Source organism: Syngnathus scovelli, chromosome 2 (genome assembly GCF_024217435.2).
Source record: "Syngnathus scovelli strain Florida chromosome 2, RoL_Ssco_1.2, whole genome shotgun sequence".
Taxonomy (NCBI): domain Eukaryota; kingdom Metazoa; phylum Chordata; class Actinopteri; order Syngnathiformes; family Syngnathidae; genus Syngnathus; species Syngnathus scovelli.
The window spans coordinates 20,277,675-20,296,959 of record NC_090848.1 but is presented as its reverse complement, the minus strand read 5'-3'; the positions used below and the strand labels follow the sequence as shown (position 1 = coordinate 20,296,959).

General features: G+C 42.9%; 1 protein-coding gene and 1 long non-coding RNA gene across 6 annotated transcripts in view; one reads left to right on the top strand and one right to left on the bottom strand.

Annotated features, from left to right (window-relative positions):
• Positions 1 to 652, bottom strand: part of cntn3a.1 (contactin 3a, tandem duplicate 1) — a 73,685-nt gene extending 73,033 nt beyond the window's left edge. For 3 of the 5 annotated variants that reach the window (XR_007488640.2, XM_049755423.2, XM_049755425.2), the window contains exon 1: positions 334 to 651. The gene's annotated coding sequence lies outside the window, so the exon portion shown is untranslated. Of the gene's footprint in view, positions 1 to 333 lie in introns of all 5 variants that reach the window. The other 2 variants (XM_049755427.2, XM_049755424.2) reach the window with 2 other exon arrangements.
• A 71-nt stretch (positions 653 to 723) lies between these two features.
• LOC137839770 (uncharacterized) lies at positions 724 to 11,466 on the top strand. The gene is made up of 3 exons (XR_011085970.1): positions 724 to 898; positions 9,893 to 10,065; positions 10,290 to 11,466. It is a non-coding gene; the product is annotated as an uncharacterized lncRNA (long non-coding RNA).
• Positions 11,467 to 19,285: the final 7,819 nt, after the last annotated feature.

Below are 19,285 nucleotides of genomic sequence, written 5' to 3'. Positions count from 1 at the left end.
AAGTGCCCCGCACTCCCCCTTTAATTGTCTTTATCTTTTTGACCATGCGTTGTTCGTGTGTAGAGGTGTCTTAATGTAGACTTTAAATTTTCCTAAACTGTGAATGGATATTTTGTCTGTCTGTCATTGTGCCCTGCGATTGGCTGGCGACCAGTCCAAGGTGTACCACCCAGCTTTTCACCCAGAGTCAGCGAGGATAAGCTCCAGCACACGCACGACCTTAATGAGGGGGTATGGAAGATGGAGATCAATGGCGAAGCAGTCAATGGACACAAATGAATGACGTCGTAATTAAATCAAATATAGTACTTAGAAGAGGCAGAAATTATTTACCCGCCTCAGTTCGAGTAGGTGGTGTTTGTCGAGTTTTATCCCTCCTCGGATATCCATGTTAAGGCGCACATCTCCTTTAAGCCTCGCACCAGTACCGAGCGTGGAAACAAACTCTTCTCACGCTTCTGTTCTTTATCCTCGAGATCCCATCGAATGCTCGTTCTTTCGTCTTTTTATTCTCTCTCTCTCTCCTCTGCAGCTCTTCTCACTTCACGCTCCTTCTCTGAGAAGCACCGGACTCGTCCGATGTGACGAAGCCCAGCAGTGGCTGTCAGATGCTGGTTCTCCTCCCGAGCGCGCTTCGCGTGTGGCAATTTGGGGTTTGAGACTAGTTGGGGTGTGCTCGCTGGCGTCTGACGTAGGTGGACGAGCGTCCGAGCGCGTGTAACGCGCACTTCCTGTGCGCACAAGGGACGCAGAGCTGGAAGACGCGCTGCATTTTTACATTTTTATGTGCAGTATTCATTCCCGCTCGAGCCGAGTCTTAATTCCATAGAGATTGTAAACTATCTGAAGTTTCTGCAGAGAGGTTTCTACCAATACCATATATTATTCAACTTGCAAAGTAAGCATTATTTACATGACTACAATTTCGATCAGGGTTTCCAAGATATAGTTGCACTCAAACAAAATCCGTTACTTTAATGGAAAATTTCCTGGGTTACTAGAAAAAAAGCAGGGGGGGGGGGGGGGGGAAGAATTGATCCCCCAGAATTGACTTGAATAGTGTTGATATATAAATGTGATAATGAAACAGAGGCGGCTCGGTGGCGCACTGGGTAGCACGTCCGCCTCACAGTTAGGAGGGTGCGGGTTCGATTCCACCTCCGGCCCTCCCTGTGTGGAGTTTGCATGTTCTCCCCGGGCCCGCGTGGGTTTTCTCCGGGCACTTTCCTCCCACATTCCAAAAACATGCTTGGTAAAATTGTCCCTAGGTGTGAGTGTGAGTGCGATTGGTTGTCTGTCTCTGTGTGCCCTGCGATTGGCTGGCAACCAGTTCAGGGTGTCCCCCGCCTACTGCCCGATGACGGCTGGGATAGGCTCCAGCACGCCCGCGACCCCTGTGGGGACTAAGCGGTTCAGAAAATGGATGGATGGATAATGAAACAGAGATTTGGAGTTACTGTATGGATACTACGTAGGATTATGCTTATTTTCTTTGTCTTTGCTTTTTTAAAACATCATCATGTAAACAGTATTACCTATATATACACGTTTGTGTGTGTGCGCGTGCGTATATATATATATATATACATACATACATACATACATACATACATACATACATACATACATACATACATACATACATACACACGCACGCACGCACGCACGCACACACACACACACACACACACACACACACACTACATAAAAGCTGAGCGCATACTCTCTCATATATAAAATGATGTTGCCTGAAATTTTTAACATGATACAAGTCATGCTTGATCCATCATCACAATTTAAACAAATCTTTGTAGACTAACCAGCTGTGTTGACAAAACTCTTTTTATTCGCCATGCCTTTAGCCCATAATTTATCCATGTTGAGTGGGATTTAAGAGAATCAACGGGTGAAGATAATTACAGAAGAAATTAATTAATGCCCTGCTGAGCCTTCGAAAGAAGAAAGGGAGAGAAAAGGACCAGTTGGATTAACCTGCCAAACGAGTACATCATTCCTTAAGCAACTATGCACGAAGCTAATTATGGCACACCGAGGACCATTTGATAGTATACATAGGCAACCCTAAACCAAACATTTGAAACAGCTTGAATATATATTTATATGCACAAACCTGGAGGGAACATTTGTCATCTTCTAACTATGATGTTTTCTAGAAAAGAAAGACAAGAATTTTGCCCCGTGCGGTTTACTTGTTTCGCTTTGCTCTCCATGGGGGGTTCGAGTATGAGTGTACTTCTATAAATTACTAGTTTTTCATTGTTGTTTGGAGGATGTCATGCTCTTACTTGGATTAGATATTTCCTCAGGCAGTAATTGAGATGCTAAAACAAGTAACTTGTTATTACTTTCAGAGTCAGACCGACATGCACTTCCAAGACCATCTTTCTGAGAGCATAAAAATATACCTTTTTTGCACAGTTTAAACTGCCATTCTATTTGCACATTTTTAATGGAAACATGTTTATTTCAAATCACAACACCGCACATTATTCCATATTTGAAAAATAAGTGTGATTTGTGAGAAAAATAACCAAATGAGGTTTTTCTACTGGGCCAGCTCTATTTGTGAGAGTACAATACTTGGCACATAGCCCAACCTGGCATTGGCAGAGTTAGGTCAGCCCACTGTACACCTGTCTCTGTGTGATATCATTCAATTTTAATGAAGTGAAGGACAGTCGACAGCTAAATTATCTCTGTGACACATTCACACTGGTGAATGTCCTTAAGTCAGGAGGAAACAGACCTTAAAAGCTGTCTAACACAAGGCTACACTAAATAAGTCATACAGCCGGGCCACATTGTTGAATTTCTCTTATTTGTTATAATCTGAGTTAATGCTTACTGCTGAGGCCACACGCTTCTGTAAATTTGCTGTTTGAATATACAGGAGTGAATACTACTGTAACTACGTAAAATGTCTTTAATGTTCGCTGCTTATAGCTCCTGGCTGTTTTTAACACCCAGTACCTCTGTCACGGTGCTGAGAATAAGCACCTGAACATGTGAAGAAGCTGGGCAGGAAACCATGCTGATTGCTGCAGAGCAGGCGCAACACCTTTTGTCTGTGGCAATGTGATCATCTTCGACGGCATCTTCAACACCGAGAAAAAAATATCTCATTATCTCATGCAGAGAGATATCGGAATGAGATTCTTAATTACTTTTCACCTTTATACAATGAATCAGGCGGGGAGTCACCTGCGAGTAAGCGGATTCTATTGCCAGGAATGGAATGGGTCATTTAACACCTGACACACACCTACCTCATTTGTTTATCTGACTCCAGAATGTAGATTCTATTTTCTGGATTCAGTATAAAAGTCTTGGACACATTAATTCAAGATGTTCTTTAATGCCTCCGATGCGTTAAAATTGCGGGATCCTGTGTGAAATAGGCTGCTCATTCAAGCACTGTTCATATAAGACAAGTCAAGGAAAACTCATCTCTCCGCCACACTTTGCTTTCTGCCCCTTTGATTGACAAGAAGCTGCTATAGATCTGTCAGGGTGTCTTATATCAAAGCAATTTTGGTGAGAACAATGTCCCGTTGCTGGAGTGTATCCACTATGATGCTGTCGAGCACTGACATGAAATGCACACAGATTTTGGCAGTTGTAGAAGTGTACAACTGCTTGTACTTTTCATAATGTGTACATGCATGAATGCTTGAAACAAAGTGTTTCAGAGAGCAGATATGTAAAAAAAATAAAATAAATGAAAACGTCACAATGACAGGCTTCATTGTGACTTTGGCGCATTCCAGTAGCCTGAAGTCATTATGGCCGATAAGAATGTCCTTGTGCAAAGTAACAGCAACTTTCTGCTGAGAGCAGGACTTTGAATAGGCCCAGATGACGTTTAAAAATTATGCACAAAAAGTACTTAAAGCCGCAGTTATAGCAGAAATTAAAATATTTGCAACCACCATATATCAAGCCTGACTTCTACAAAATATGCGTTTTTGTGACATTTTGCATTTAGGACAACATGTGTGTGGCTTATTACGAAATTATACTGTAGAAGAAGAAAAGGATATGTCATCAAATGTAACAGAAGCTTGTCACGGTAAATTCAGGGGTGTGTCAATCACTTAAAAACCTTACCCCAAATCGACACAATAAATGAATAACTTGTTTGCGATCACCGTATTTCCACCAAGCGGTAGAGTTCACTAAACAATAAAAATATTTGGTGAAACGTCTATGAGATAAACATTGCGGATGAGCTCTCAAAATAGCTTGACACCACCGCTGCAGGGTAATGTATGACACATCAGGGAATTCAACAATGAGGCAAACAAGAAACACAAATATCTTTAAATGAGTTACCCCTCTAATTATACTGCAGTACTGATAGCAACCAGGAATAAAATGACAAGCAGATAATGTGAAGCAGTTACACACTCCATTGCATTGTAACAATTAAGTAGCAATCAACAGATGTTGCCATGTCGACAGTCTACCTCTAACCTTACACAAGCATTATGCAAACAATGGCCACCTTTAGAATAGATGTTTTTTTTTTTTTTTTTTAAAATCCCGGTACTGTCTGTAGTTGACTAATTAAACTATATTACCTGTTTCGCCGTTTTAACCCAGCGCTCAACACATTTCACAGCAATTATTGAGACAAGGCACCCATTTTTAACTACAGAAATCACACGGCATGCTATTGAATGAAAATATCACATAAGTATGACGACTACGATAATTTCTTAAGGGTAACACACACTCAAATATTATACGCACCCTGAAAACAGCCTATTAAAAGCACCTGGGCTAAAACGACGGGAGCACCCCTATTGGTCTTTGGGCAGGTGGACTCGTCAAATTGCATCCTCCCATTGTTTTCTTAATTTTTTTTTTAGAGAACGCTACAGATGTTTACCTCGCATACTTCAAAGTCAAAAAGTCAAAGTCTGCTTTATTGTCAATTTCTTCACATGGCAAGACAAACACAGAGATCAAAATTACGTTCCCACTATCCCACGGTGACAAGACATAGTTCACAATGTACATACAAGTAAACAACACAAAAAAATAAAACAAGAAGGCACAAACAATGAATAAATAAGAGTGATGAATAAACAATAAATAAACAAATAACACAATAAATAAGAGGAGCAAAATCGGAGCAAATGTGCATACGGCAGACAGTCAGAATATAGCGCAAAAAGTACAGGACGCTACGCAGAAGGGGGAAGAGAGTTCAGGATCCTAACAACCTGGAAAATGAAGCTGTTGGTGAGTCTGGCGGTGCGGGAGCGCAGGCTCCTGTACCTCTTCCCAGAGGGCAGAAGATCAAATAAAGAGTGAGCGGGGTGACTCACATCACTCACAATCGTGGTCGCCTTGCGGGTGAGATGGGAGGTGTAAATGCCCTTCAGGGAGGGGAGTGAAGCACCAATAATCTTACCAGCCGTGTTCACTACGCGCTGCAGGGCCTTCATGTTGTATTCAGTGCAGCTACCACCCCAGACAGCGATACAACTGGAGAGGACGCTCTCAATGGTGCCACGGTAGAATGTAGTCATGACGGCCGGAGGAGCACTTGCTCGCCTGAGTTTCCGCAGGAAGTACAGGCGGCGCTGAGCTTTCTTCACCAGTGACGCGGTGTTGGCGGACCAGGAGAGGTCCTCACTGATGTGCACCCCCAGGAATCTGGTGCTGCTCAGACTCTCCACCACAGCACCGTCGATGGTCAGTGGCAGGTGTTGGGTGTGACCCTTCCGGAAGTCAACAACAATTTCCTTGGTCTTGTTGACGTTCAGCAGGAGGTTGTTGTCCCTGCACCACGCGGTCAGAAGCTCAACCTCCAACCTGTACTGAGTCTCGTCGCCCTTGGTGATGAGACGCACCAGAGTCGTGTCGTCAGCAAACTTCACTATGCGGTTGTCGCTGTAGGACGCAGTGCAGTCATGCGTCAGCAGGGTGAAGAGCAGCGGATTGAGCACGCAGCCTTAGGGGGCCCCCGTGCTCAGCGTGATGCTGGCGGAGATTTTGTCGCCAACACGTACCACCTGAGGCCTCTGACAGAGGAAGTCCAGTAGCCAGTTGCAGAGGTAGATACTGAGGCCCAGCTTGTCGAGTTTGCAGATGAGTCATTGCAGCATAATGGTGTTGATGGCAGAACTGAAGTCCACAAACAGCAATCTCACATACGAGTCCCTTCTCTCCAGGTGGGAGAGGGCCGAGTGGAGGGCAGAGCAGAGCAGTTGGCATCCTCAGAGGACCGTTTGGCTCGGTACGCAAACCGGAAGGGGTCTATGGTGGGGGGGAGAATGGATCTGATGTGGTCCATGACAAGCCGCTCAAAGCACTTCATGATGATGGGCGTCAATGCCACGGGGTGGTAGTCGTTGAAGCAGGACGGAGCAGGTTTCTTCGGCACAGGTACGATGGTGGCAGCCTTGAAACACGAGGGGACGATGGCCTGCTGCAGGGAAATGTTAAAGATGTCCGTGAAGACACCCGTCAGCTCCCCAGCACAGTCCTTCAGCGCTCGACCTGGGATGTTGTCAGGGCCCGCCGCCTTACGGGCGTTGATAGCGGCAAGCGCCCTCCTCACGCTGTCGGCGGAGAGGCACAGGGACTGCTCGTGTGGAGGGGGAGTGGGCTTCTTGCCCGCTGAAGTGCTGTTCTGAGCGTTCCAGTATGGCATTTTGACTCCTTATCGCTGATGCTTATAGCTTCCTGGACCTAGTCTACTCGGCGCAAAAGGGAGCTTTCAAAGCCACCCCCCTCCCCCATCTGGGGCTTTCTGACCATCTCACCGTTTTGCTTTTGCCCGCATACAGACAATTGGTAAAGGCATCCAGGCCGGTTCGGAGGCAGGTTCGAGTGTGGCCTGAGGGTGCCTCCGATGCACTTCGGGACTGCTTCGACACCACTGACTGGGACTTGTTTAAGCAGGCAGCCACCTACAACGATTGGATGGACATAGAGGAGTATACAGACTCTGTTACCTCTTACATCACGAAGTGCATCGATGATGTGACTTGCTCGAAATCCGTCGTCACTCGCGCGAACTGGAAGCCGTGGCTGACGGGGGCTGTCCTCAGACTGTTGAGGGCCAGGGACAAGGCTTTCAGAGCGGGGGATGAGGCTGGCTTGAGGACAGCGAGGGCCGACCTGTCCCGAGGCATCAAAGAAGCGAAGAAGGCGTTCTCGTGCAAGGTCTCCACCCACTTCAAGGACAGCAAGGACGCACGTAGCCTTTGGCGGGGCATTCAGACCATCACGGACTACAAGCCCGCGCCGAGGAGCTGTGAGGGTGACGTCCGTCTGCTGAACGATCTGAACCGCTTCTTTGCTCGCTTCGACGCCCAGAACAGCACTTGCCCGCTGAAGTCCACTAACCCTAACCCCCCACACGAGCAGCCCCTGCGCCTCTCTGCCGACGGTGTGAGGAGGGCGTTTGCCGCTATTGACACCCGTAAGGCGGCGGGCCCTGACAACATCCCGGGTCGAGCGCTGAAGGACTGCGCTGGGGAGCTGTCGGGTGTCTTCACGGACATCTTTAACGTTTCCCTGCAGCAGGCCATCGTCCCCTCGTGTTTCAAGGCTGCCACCATCGTTCCTGTGCCGAAGAAACCTGCACCGTCCTGCTTCAATGACTACCGCCCTGTGGCACTGACGCCCATCATCATGAAGTGCTTTGAGCGGCTGGTCATGGAGCAAGCACATCAAGTCCGTTCCCCCCCCCACCATTGACCCTTTCCAGTTTGCGTACCGTGCCAAGCGGTCCTCTGAGGATGCCATCTGCTCTGCCCTCCACTCGGCCCTCACCCACCTGGAGAGAAAGGACTCATATGTGAGGTTGCTGTTTGTGGACTTCAGCTCTGCCTTCAACACCATTGTGCCGCAGCGACTCATCCGCAAACTCGACGAGCTGGGCCTCAGTACCTCCCTCTGCAACTGGATACTGGACTTCCTCTGTCAGAGGCCTCAGGTGGTGCGTGTTGGCGACAAAATCTCCGCCAGCATCACGCTGAGCACGGGGGCCCCCCAGGGCTGCGTGCTCAGTCCATTGCTCTTCACCCTGCTGACGCATGACTGCACTGCGACCTACAGCGACAACCGCATAGTGAAGTTTGCTGACGACACGACTCTGGTGGGTCTCATCACGAATGGCGACGAGACTCGGTACAGGTCGGAAGTTGCCCTTCTGACCACGTGGTGCAGGGACAAAAACCTCCTGCTGAACGTCAAGAAGACCAAGGAAATCATTGTTGACTTCCGGAAGGGTCACACAACACACCTGCCGCTGATCATTGATGGTGCTGTGGTGGAGAGGGTGAACTGCACCAAGTTCCTGGGGGTGCACATCAGTGAGGACCTCTCCTGGTCCGCAAACACCTCGTCACTGGCAAAGAAAGCTCAGCGCCGCCTGTACTTCCTGCGGAAGCTCAGGCGTGCATGTGCTCCTCAGGCAGTCCTGTCTACATTCTACCGTGGGACCATTGAGAGCGTCCTCACCAGTTGCATCGCTGTGTGGGGTGGTAACTGCACTGAACAGAACTTGAAGGCCCTGCAGCGCATAGTGAATACGGCTGGTAAGATTATTGGTGCTTCGCTCCCCTCCCTGAAAGACATTTACACCTCCCATCTCACCCGCAAGGCAACCTCGATTGCCAGAGATGTGAGTCACCAGGCTCACTCTTTGTTTGACCTTCTGCCCTCTGGGAAGAGGTACAGGAGCCTGCGCTCCCGCACCACCAGACTCGCCAACAGCTTCTTTCTCCAGGCTGTTAGGGCCCTGAACTCGCTACCCCCTTCTGCGTAGCGTGCGGCACTGTTGCGCTATTTTCGGGAATGTCTGCTGTACGCGCACTTGCTCCTTTTTTTTTCTGCTCCTCTTATTTATTTATTTATTGTTGTGTTATTTATTCATTATTTATTCAGCACACTTTTGTTATACTTGTTTACTTGTTTGTCTGTTGTGAGCCATGTCTTGTCACCGTGGGATAGGGGGGAACGAAATTTCGGTTTCTTTGTGTGTCTTTGGCATGTGGAGAAATTGACAATAAAGCTGACTTTGACTTTGACTTTTGACTTTGAGTAGTAGTTTGCAATTGTTTTGCTTTGCTTGGCAGAGGGCAGCAATGTGGGCAACAACCATATCATGCCAGAATGCATTGTATCAAATAGCAAAATGCAAACAATATTTTTTTTAATTCATATAAAATTAGTATATATCACAAACAATGTTAGTAGTAGCAGAAGTGGTGGTTGTATCACTCGCCAAACAACTGAGGGAGAACTTGAATAACTTCAATCTTATTTACCCAAACACAAATATGTCCAGTTGAGCATTTTTTGTTTTTCTTGTTGTGTGGGTTGCATCCTTGCTTTATAAAAATTATAGTGGTATTGATTTTTTTCCTCATAAAACCTATTCTCTGATCGTCTTTGAGAGCATAACTCCTTTATCTTTTAAACATTGATTGCCTAACCCAAAAGAAGTCAACATCAATAAAGAGATCATGAAATTAATGATATGCTGGATTAATGCTGTAGGGCCTGATGGTCTCATTGATGCATTAAATTGGAAACAATTTTTATAAAAGTATGTATGTATCCATGTATCTTCTCTCTAGAGTGTGAGATGAATATCGTGATTCAACGCTCATAATGGACAAACATGAAAAGTTTATTTTCTGTCTTAAAATGGTAAGAACGTTGATATTGACTTGAGACTTTTTGCTCCACAGGCCAAATTTTGTGAGCGCAAGATATCTCAAAGAAAATCAAGACTGATTTTTTCTTCCTTTTCTCGCTTTTCCTTTTACCACCAGCCTTCACTTGCTGCACACTAATGACTGCCCTGCCAAAGCATTTAACCTTGAGCCAATCTGTCTTCTTATAGCTAAAAAGCTGAGCTCTTGAACCATGAAATAGAAGTAGATGTTCCGCTAACAGAGGGCTACAACCCAGACTACTTCACGATTAATCAGTTCATGCTATTTCAAATGGCATGAACTCATTGCCTGGGATCTATGAAGACATCGGCTACAATCACAGGGAAGCAACTCAATTAAGGTAGCTATGGTTGACTAATTTTAAATCTTTATCAACATGATTGTTGTTAAAACTAAAAGGATTCTCAGGCCAGTAGAATTCCTAATCAAACATACTGTAGCACAAGCATGAGCTGAATTCATTATTGTCACGTATCCTGGAGCAGCTTTCTCATTTGACACATTGTAAAGAAATTGTGAAGGTATGTGCATTGCAGTGTAAGCAGCTGTCTCCATGCACCGCAGGGCAGATGGGGAAAAAGCTGTCACGCAGTGTGAATGAGGAAAACCTGCATGCAAAAGTTCTGTAAGGCCCACCCCGCCGCAGACCTGACTCAGCCGAGAACAATTGAAGTGGTCAATTGCCCAAGAATAACAGCTTGTGACTCTTTGCTGTACATGAAGTGGTTGAGCTTTCTTCATCTGGCATTGCAGAAGTTGTACAATTTGACCAAAATATCCCAAAATAAGTTATGAAATTTTTTTCCACCATCAGACATGGCCTCCAGATATCTTGCAGACCGGCACCATCTGTCAAAAGGTGGATTTTTTGATAACATGACATCAAACAAACCGAGTAGACACATTTATGCTCTTATTCAATGCATACTCCAGCATATGTTCACCGGCCCGGGAGTTTGGTGTGAGGTGCTATACACATCAGTATCAAGTGGGCCGGTGGTTGGGGACCACTGATGTCAAGAAATGAGGTCAGAGAGGTGCATCAGTAACGCTATGTTTACGACTCCTTCTGATTCATCATTATAATTAATAAGAAAAAGTTTAAAGACTGTTTATTTTTATTCTAACGTAATTAACTTGTGCATGTATGACTAAAAGTAACACTTTAACATGATCACACATCGCCAGTACAGTTACAAGATTTATGGTGGTGTCAGGTTAGCCTTTGGAACAAAATACCGTATTCTAACTCTAATTGATCTCAACGGGATGCTTTGTTTTGGAAAATAATCAAATCAAATTTTGAACAATGTTGCCAGTTGTGGCCACCCTGGGAAGGCACTGTACAGTAATGACAACTTAAATCTTTGCGGAACATTGTCTCTGCCAATGTTGTCCCAAGAATAGCATAATTTTCAAAAAAAGACCACAAACATGCAGGAACACATTACATGTAGGATTAACATTTCGAAAATGTTGTGAATTTACTCCACCTTAGTTCTTAACACTGCAATTACTGTTTACCCAAGTAACATCTTCAAGTTTGTTAATTTACAGTACTTTCCGGGTGAGTTTTGTCTCAATTTGTTCAAGAGCACCACCAGGAGCCACCATATACTTCTGCACTGAGGTTTACTGACTTCTTTCTCTTTAATGTTATTTGCCTCTAGATTAACACTGCTGTGGCTGCTATCGTGACTTTGTCTGTTTTCTCAAATGAATAATGAATAAAGCTATCCAAAATGAGTCCCTCTTTCCCCAGTTTTAGTGCATTGATTTGTTACACCTCACCCAGATCTGCTCAAAGGAGACTTAACATCTGCTCTTACAATATATTGTATATGTGCATGTGTGGGAGGATAAATGAACGACAAACAGCAAGGAAGTATTAAACGAGAAGTGCACTTTAGAGGAGCAATACAAGCGTCATCCAAGCTCTGTTTTCAAACAACTTAATACTGCTTGCAAGCCTTGAATTTAAAAAAAAATAAAATAAAAATGTCTTGACATCTTATGTGCCATTACAGTACTGAAATGACGGACTGACTGATTGAATACTGCTCGCTAGCCTTGGGCAAAAAAATAATGTCTTGACATCTTCTGTGCCGTTATAGTACTGAGATGACTGACATCAAACTCAACAGCTCTGATACGTTGCATAAATAACTTTAAAGAAAGGTTCAAACACTTTTGGAGTCTTGATGATATGTGGAAACTGGTTCAGATAGCGATGTCATGTATAACTTTATAAGGAGACAAAAGACAAGTCTTATACTCCTGACGTTACGGGCCCAGTTTTCAAGACAAGGGCAAGTTTTGGGAGTGAACACAGTCGGCTTGTTTCCCGACCAATGTATGTTTGCGTCCATGCAGGCGATCAGCGTACACAGTGTAACAATTCAAAAAAGAATGGTAAAATTGGATTTATGATGTTCAATTATTTAATTTAAGGCTCTTTTGTCTGCCCTTATTCTATATTTCCTTTTTCTCTGGTTATTTAGCGCCACTAGCGCTATTAAAGTCAGCAGCTTTAAATCCTCAGTTATGACAAATTGACGGAGGTCTATTGATCATACTCAAATTGCTCCACTCCTCCGCCTTTTATGTACTATTACTAAGCTTGTTAATAACAAAATCTCTCAATTGTTTATTTCGTGACATCTTGCAACATGACATGTGGAAGTAAATACACAATCTAATGGCGCTACCTTGATCACAACTCAGACTCATCATCTTTTGCAAATGTTGGTGCCTAATTGTGATAGCAAATCAACATTTCAGCATATGTGTTTCCATCTGATTCTGACTCAAAACTAGTCTTTCAAAAAACCCTTAATTGACCATTTGAAAATCGAGCCAATGGATGGTAATGTATAACACAACTTCTGGGAAATTTATAGGAGATATTACATTTTAATTTAGTACGTTGATGGTCTTTAACAAGATAACAAAGCTGAAACAAATGACAAACAGTAAGAGTCCTTAAAAGCCCTAATTTCCACAAAACGTTCGCATCAGTCATCAAGTATTTGAATTTTGTTTTTATTTTCCGTTGCTAAAGCAACAACAAAAAACACTTCTAGTCCACTTTAGCTTTGCCAAAACTTCCAGAAAATGTGTTTTGGTGTAATCATTGTCAAATTAACTCAGGAGAATACAAATCATGCCCTTATTCACACAGGTAACTGATATTCAGTTAAATGAGACATACGTACCTTTTGGCAACATGAAGGCACATAGTAGGAGATCCTCTGTAATTATTAGTGAAGAAGAAGAGTTTTTAATAAACCAGGGTTAAGGATGCTGATGAAGCTGCCTTCCTACACTTGAAACTAATTTTCATTTTTCACAATCAGTAAAATCCCTCACCCAAGAGAAATGATTAAACGCAACATCTATTATAATCATGGCAGCATAATGTCGAGGATGAAAGCAGCTTCGGTTTATTAATTTCTGATATATTACGGCTAGGGAAAAAAATGAGTACAGTATTCACATATTAAATTTGAGTATTGTATTTCTACCCTTAATAGCACACTATGTACGTATATGTGCCTTGCTACAGTACTGTATGAGTAGACAACAAACATCTCTCCATTACTTTTGACAAAGTTTTCAGATATGACTAACCATTTTCATTTAAATAAACCATTCCAACCAATATGATAAGGAGACAGTATTTGAATGAATGGGATAATCTAACTGGCATGAAATGTTTTCCCTTCAATCTTGATGGCTTTCAGTGCAGCGGAAAAATAAATGTAGTGAAAGGTCATCGGAGAGAAGATTGCTGATTACTCAGCTTGAATATTGAGAGGCTACAAGAGAAATGAATGTAGTAATCTTGCCTCTTGACTCAAACTGTTGGAATCAGAAAAATGATGAGGGGCCTCCAGTAACGCCCCATATAATCTAACTCAAGGGAACATTTTTCACCGTGTTCCAAAATGTATAGAGATCAATATTTAATCAGCACCAAATATTGGACAATGCACAAAGAAGTCCCGAGATATTCAATGCTAGACACAATGTGTTGCTGTCAGCGGATAACTAAGCTTTTGGGAAGGCTTCACGATTTCATGCGTGGAAAAGCATCACAATTGTGAACCTGAATGGTCGGCGAGCTCTCTCAACCCTCTAATCCTCTTGCAGGAGGCACAGACAATTGCATTTTCAAGATGCAAGAAGCTTTTTTGTGGCAGGAACCCAGAATCATAGTTGCAGGCAGCATAAACTTCCCGAAGAGATGCGCTTGCTGTCTTGCACGTTAGAACAATGCACTTGCATGAAAATGCCACGGCTGTGGGTGTGATCAACATGCTAATTCATGCTTCAATGTCTAAGATAGGAAATGTGTATAAGTGTGTGTGTGTATGTGTGTGCGCAAGTGCGTGCATGTGTGTGCATACTCCACGATTTGTGGGACATTTATAAGTGCAGGGCTCAGGTAGTAGTGCATATAAAGTATCTATGATGGTTCTGAAAACATTTCACCCTAATGTTGGTTTGATTTAGTTGTATACTAAAACATGAAACATGTTTGTTGTTTTGTTATTAAAATTAAGTCAATTAAAATATCTGTGTGCCCTGTGATTGGCTGGCAACCGGTTCAGGGTGTCCCCCGCTTACTGACCGATGACTGCTGGGATAGGCTACAGCACCCCCGTGACCTCCGTGGGGACAAGCGGTACAGAAAATGGATGGATGGATATACACACACGCACACACGCACACACACGCGCGCGCACACACACACACACACGCACACACGCACACACACACACACACACACGCACACACGCACACACACTCGAGTTAGGGTCGCAATGGCAAAAATGCACCACATACATTTCCTATACTCTAAAGACCAAGATTCCTTGCGAATAAAGCATGGGCAGAACACAAACCAATGTCTTGTTCCAAAAGAGATGACGTGATTGCTCTTACATGACACAATCAGATTTTTTAATCTTAGTCATGTTTTAGAGAACCCCAAACTAGAGCGTATTCAGGGTTTTTGATCAGTGTACATAGCCTTTACAAAACCTGAATACTGCCAATGCTTGGGTTTTAAGAGGGTTATTGACTGCACATAAACATAGTCTGTGTGAACCACAATTTATGGTCAGATGTAAAACTATGCTAGTTTTGCAAATGTTTGCTAATTTAAGCTCTACAAAGTTGTTTGACTAATCTCTCAAAAATATGTTACAGCTCCTGTCCTCCTTGGGACACTCGGCAATCCACCTGTCATCAGTGTGCCACACACTGGACACTTGATCCCAGAGGACAAACCAAGGGATGCCCGAAGGGGACTTTATAATTTTGGACCAGCAGAACAGCATCCTGCAGCATGAATGAGTGCAGTCAGGATTACTCGATGTCCTCAATAGCCATAGTAACCAATGCACACACGTCCTCTAAACTCAGGACATTTTATGGAATACAATGTGAGATTGCACCGATTTTTTAACTGCAGAGGATTGACAGTAACAGAATAAAAAAATGACTCATTATATTTAAAAAAAAAGCGTGATGCGGTGACGTTTCTGGCCTTGACACTTACATAAAAGGGATCATTGAAAGACAGTGCGAGACAGACAGCTTGCCTCCCAGTTGGTTACAACATCATGTTGCCAAGGTTAGGAAAGGTCAAAGTCACCACGTGATTTTCAAACAGTGTCATGTCACTGATGTGCATCCAAGAGTCCAAATCAGATGAACTGTTGACAATATTTTGTTTGTTGTCGAGATACACGCCCAATAGGAATTGAGCTTCATGAATTTTATTGACATTAATGGCACTGTAGATCAGGTTTAATGGTCACAAACAGAGATTCATGGTTAGATGTTATAAGCAATCAATAATATAATTGCTGTATGGTATAAAAAGCACATGCTTGTTTTTATGAGGACAGTATTACGACATTCCGCTGAGAATTTTAAATGTTAATATGGCTTAAATGAAAATGCAGGAGGCATTCTCTAAGCAATGCTCTGTCATAATAAACAGCCCTCAACTGACTCAAGCACATTTCTTTATGGATTAATACTTAATGCTTATTGCGGGCTTAAAATGTAAATCACCTCTAATTCACATGGACACACTTGGGAGGATAGTGAGAATATATAGACTGCAGTGGACTGCGGCTCGTTCATGAGTCTTGTTTCTGCATAATAGGACATTGGTCCAAATTGTGCTTTTCATGCACTGGACATAATTTATAGCCATGTCTTTATTAATTCATTTATAATAACACTAGGCCTGAAACGTAGGTTTTTGCAGCTGTAATAATCACTCTCAATAAACAACTCTTTCTGAAACTCAGTGAATTATTTCACACACATTTTCTGAGATAGAAATGTTTTCTGAATATACAACATTGAACCAAAGATAACAGCTCACGATTTCACAGAACATACTTTTCTTGGTTGTTTATGAATTTAAATAAGTCAGAGGCTGCTCACTAATGAAACGGCTATAGTACATGATGTCACTTTATTTCCCCCCTGAAGACTTTCAACTCATGCGTAACAGTCTAAAAGCAAAGAGGACAAAATGTGACTTAGGCGTCTGATTCATTGGAGTGGACAGTCAAACAGAGAGCATGCAAACGTGGGTCAGAACACTCAGGAGAAGAGCCCCCCCTCAGGCTACAACATGCAGCTAAAGGTGGAGCACTCATTGAGAAACATTATAATGAGGTTTGTCACTCCCAACCATTCTGCTCAAGCAGAGAACAAGAGGGGTGCAAGTAGATTTCTACTCAATGGAGCAGAATAATGGGAAGAGGGGCACTCGTGTCGGGAGGGGATGGGCAGGCCCGGCCAATACTGGTTAAGGAAGCAGTGTGTACTGAAAAAAAGATGTGGCTTGCACTCTAACATCGCTGCTGATCTTATAAAGAAAGGTTACACCAGTCTTTATTTTAATGCAGTCCAACATGCATTACATATCCATCCATTATCCATAATGCTTTTCCTAGTAAGTCGGGATGCGCATGACAAATATTGAGGCAGATACAATGCACAATACATGTAAAGCTTATACAACGTGATACAAATCATATAACTGAATGGTGTGATATTGACACAATAGTATTCAAGGTAATTTCACGGCAGTACAGTATGAAATGCAATTTGGTACTGCACATAAAGCTTGGCTTTAATTTAATATTTTCTGCTTTTATTGCCACTAAAATTTGTTAGAATGAGCTGAGCTGTTTGTGAGTGTCACCGCCACATTAAATTGTGATCCTTAGGTTAGGTTTGGCTAGCACACATGAGTCAAAACTTTAGACCTACAGTAAAAGTCTTTAGACACGCACCCACGAAAGATGCCAGAGAGGCACCATTTGGTATACGTAGTTGCACCTCACCAGCAGCCAGGCTTGATTTTAATATTTTGCCACCCTTCCATGACGGTTATGTGTCAAACATGGCAAAACATACTGGTTTTCATGAAAACGTGTCCAGTATCATATTTTTATATACTCACACCTAAATGTTCAAAGTGCCTTTTGAAGTATTAGATGAGTAATAGATGAGAATGAGTTGGGCAACCACATGTACAAAAATGAATATCTTGACGTTGATCTCTTCATTTTTAAGAAATTACATCAATATTTAGGTGGGAAAATAACCTTTAGAGCCCGTTTAAATGCCGCTGCAAGATATATTTACGCCCCAGGTAAGATCAAATGCTCCTACAGTGACGTAACTCACATTTGTATGCAAGTGAGGAACTCACCAGAGTCCATCCCTAAGCTACTCTAAAAAGCAGTAGTAAAGTAATAATTACCGTAAATATTTGTATTGCAAATATTTTCTAAGCAGTAACACTTTTTCCCCACACGATAGGCACAAAATACAGGACGGGAAGTCAAAAGTTATCTCAGTAAAGCCCCGTTTCTACCCATAAACCTACCTGGCTCTACTCTACTCAACAAAATGAAAGAGGCTTGAATGTGACATGATAATTTCAAGGTAATCAAGAATAGACGAATAGAGTGCTCAACGTGCAGGGATGAATGGGCATGAGGCTTTGTTGGTAGGTTTGTATACCGTATTTTCTGGACTATAAGTCGCTCCGGAGTATAAGTCGCACCAGCCATAAAATGCCCCAAAAAGTGAAAAAAAAAACATATATAAGTCGCTCCGGAGTATGAGTCGCATTTTGGGGGGCAATTTATTTGACAAAATCCCACACCAAAAACAGTCATGAACGAGCAACAATAGGCTAAACGATAGCAACAACAAGCTAAACGATAGGTATGCTAACGTGACAAACACAAAGAGCTGAGAACGGGCCTGACGTAACATATAGAGTGATTAAGGACAACTATTACATGAATAACATGTTTATAAAACCATCGGTGTCACTCCAATTCATTAAATCCATCGATCGTTCTTTGTCAACAATGGGTCCGCGCGGCTGAGGGCGCTTGCACTTCAAAATATTCCACAGGCTCATATAACGATAGATAAACTATATTTCAAATAACTATAATATAAGCCAATAATATTATCAAACCATCCGTGCACTTTAAATCCATTAAATCCATCGATCAAATTCCTCGTCCTTTGTCAACATCGCCGCGCGTGCGCCCTGACGTCAGCCTTGTCTTTATTCCACAGATCTAGTATATAACTATATTGTAGTGTTAACAAAGTACAAGGATAGACGTGGGTTTGGTAAACGGCTCTTTATTAAACAAAACAAACTTCTAAGCGTGTGGCGGCGTGGACTTGCAGACACGAGAGCTCCATGGCATAGGACCGGGCGTGCGTCATGGCCATGTCCGAGCCCCATGCACCCTTCGTGGACAGCCACTCGGCCGAGCGCCGGCCCCCGACTCAGTAGAGTAGGACCGGGCGTGCGTAAAAGCCATAATAGTTTTTCAAACCTTCTATGTCACTCCAAATCCTTAATTCCTTCAAACTCTTTGTCCTCCGTGTCACTTAGAAATGATCACCGCTAATGATGCCGGTAGTCCTTACCCACGTTTGTCCTTTATGTAAACAACCGGCGCGACGCTGACGTCACTTGAAATAGTAATCCATCGGTACATCACGGTTCTCCAAACTTTCTTTCTGCTGCTTGATTACTGTTTTCAGCTGCATATTTTACAACTTGAAGTTTGTAACCTGCAAAATATGAGTTTCTTTTTGGTTCCATTTTTCTTAAGCCCACCCAGTTGATGAGTCACGGCCAACGGTGAAATTTAGAGCGCCCTCATCCAGTTTCATCTGAAAATAGAATTTTTTTCAGATGTAGTTTTTTGTTTTGTTTATTTGGTTGTTTTATCAAAGTCAAGTCTGCTTTATTGTTGAGTTTTTTTCATATACCAAGACACACAAAGAGATTGAAATTACGTTACCACTATCCCCCGGTGAGATAGTACACATATGCATACAAGCAACACAAAAAAAACCAAGAAGGCACAAACAATGAATAAATAAGAGTGTTGAATAAATGATAAATAAACAAATAATAAATAATAATAATAAATATAAGAGGAGCAAAAATGGAGCAAGTGTACATACAGCGGACAGTGGAC